Source organism: Neophocaena asiaeorientalis, unplaced genomic scaffold, assembly GCF_003031525.2.
Source record: "Neophocaena asiaeorientalis asiaeorientalis breed wild unplaced genomic scaffold, Neophocaena_asiaeorientalis_V1.1 scaffold154, whole genome shotgun sequence".
Lineage (NCBI taxonomy): Eukaryota > Metazoa > Chordata > Mammalia > Artiodactyla > Phocoenidae > Neophocaena > Neophocaena asiaeorientalis.
Window position 1 is genome coordinate 1,596,360 of NW_020172982.1, and position 2,321 is coordinate 1,598,680.

General features: G+C 39.3%; 1 pseudogene; it reads left to right on the forward strand.

Annotated features, from left to right (window-relative positions):
• Nucleotides 1-544: 544 nt before the first annotated feature.
• On the forward strand, nt 545-1,905 carry LOC112397765 (ATP synthase subunit a-like; annotated as a pseudogene).
• The last annotated feature ends 416 nt before the right edge of the window (nt 1,906-2,321 follow it).

Genomic DNA, 2,321 nt, shown 5'->3' on the forward strand with positions numbered 1-2,321 from the left:
TGGTACTTATGTTTAATATGCCCAATGATTAGCATATAGCACATGTTCAAAAATGTCTATTGGATGGAGGAATTAAAGAATAAATGAAAAATTATTTCTTTTAGCTTCTGTTCTTTTCCATATGAGCAGGATAGCTTATATCCAAAATCTCTAATGTGTGTTTTACACATGCACACCTCAATTCAGACTAGTCATATCTCAAGTGCTCAATAGCTATATGTAGATAATCAATACTCCACTGGACTATGCAGTTCTACACACTACCTCAAAATATGAAGCTAACATTTTTCCATTACAAGATATTTTCCAATACGAGACTCCTGAGAAACAAGGGATTCTCAGACACATTATTTAGATCAGGATTTCTCAACAGTGATGCATTGACATTTTGGCTAGATACTTCTTTGTTTTGGGTGGGGGGGCTTTCCTGTGCCTTGTGGGATGTTTGGCAGCATCTTTGGCCTCTACTCACTAACAACCCTCTCCTCAAGTGTGACATCAAAAACATCTCTTGGCATTGTCAAATGTCACCTAGGGGGTAAAAATGCCCCATGTGAAAACCACTGAATTAGATTATCCTTTTCAGCTCTGGGAACCAGAAGTCTGGGGTCTCCGGCAATCTAGCAGAAAGGTAGGTCTCAAGAAGACGCACATCCGTGAGAACTATCATCCCACAGAGGAAACCCTGCACCACAAAGGGCTCGTTCTGGAATCTCTGGTTGCTGAGGCTTTGCTGATCTGCCAAGAGCACCCACACCTTCCCACCTCTGGCCATGGCAGGACATGGCATTTGGTTTGACTGGTGTTTGTTCAGGAAGTATACCAGAGAGAGACTTTTCCTGGCATTTTCTGTCACATTTCATACGGCAGTCCAACATTTCCTGCTTGTAAGCAATAGGGATTGATTCTGGGTAAATAGAAAAATAATTTACTGGGAGGTTAACAGGAAGGTTACCTAATAACCTTCTAAAATGCTTTGAGAAATGATCTGCATCCATACTATAAGTTCATTAAGAAGCTGAGTATTATTAACCTTTTAAGTTAAAGACTGGGAGTTAAAACCTCCCCTTAATAACATGCCACAACTAGATACATCAACGTGATTTATCACTATTATATCAATAATTCTAGTTCTATTTATTGTATCTCAACTGAAAAATTTCAAAATATACTTATCCTTCAGTTCTAAAACTAAAATCAACTAAAACACTCTGCCCCTTGAGAAACAAAATGAATAAAAATTTGCCTCTTTCATCACCCCAACTATAATAAGATTACCTATTGCCATTTTAGTCATTATACTTCCAAGCTTTCTATTGCCCACACACAACCAAATGTTTTATAACTGCACAATCTCTATTCAACAGTGACGAGTTCAACTCACATCAAAACAGATAATGGTTATCCACAACTATAAAGGACAAACTTGAACACTAAATCTCATGTCAGTAGTCTTATTTATTGGCTCAACAAACTTGCTAGGTCTCTTACCACACTCATTTATGCCCACGAAACAACTTTCAAGAAATTTAGTTATAGCAATTCCTTTATGAGCAGGAGTTGTAATCACCGGCTTCCACCATAAAACAAAAGCATCTCTGGCCCACTTTACCACAAGGAACACCAATTCCCCTTATCCCCATACCAGTAATTATTGAAACTATTAGCTTACTTATTCAATCAATAGTCCTGGCCATATGGCTAACAGCTAAGATTACAGATGGTCACCTATTAATCCATCTAATCAGAGGAGCAACCCTGGCCCTAATAAGCATTAGTATTACCACAGCCCTCATTGCATTTATTATTCTTATTCTACTCAGCGTTCTTAAAGTTGCAGTAGTCCTTATTCAAGCTTTCATGTTCACCTTATTAATAAGTCACTTCTCACATAACGCACAATGACCCAAAAACCCATACATATCATGTAATAGTAAGTCCCAGCCCCGGCAGGAAGACTGAAAAAGCAGACTCAGAAAACAGCTAAGAACCAAGGGCCTCTCCTCTCAGTCCAATACTTTATTACACGAAAACTCTGATTAGGATGCTGTTATTGTGGCCACAACCACGGGACATTCTTGCTGCCCCCGGATATTTGACCCCAATGCTGTCACTATGAATATTTTCCAATTTCACTGTGATTTTGCATCAGTCTCCCACTGCAATCTCTAATAGGTTTTATCCACACTTGGTAGCCCTTGCATACAGAATGTAGGAAATGTTGAGTGTGGTCAGATAGCCCTGATCCATCCTCACACCACACTTGATCCATTTTCACTGCCTCTGTGAGCCTCTTTCCTGGAGGTTTGCCCTCCAAGCTG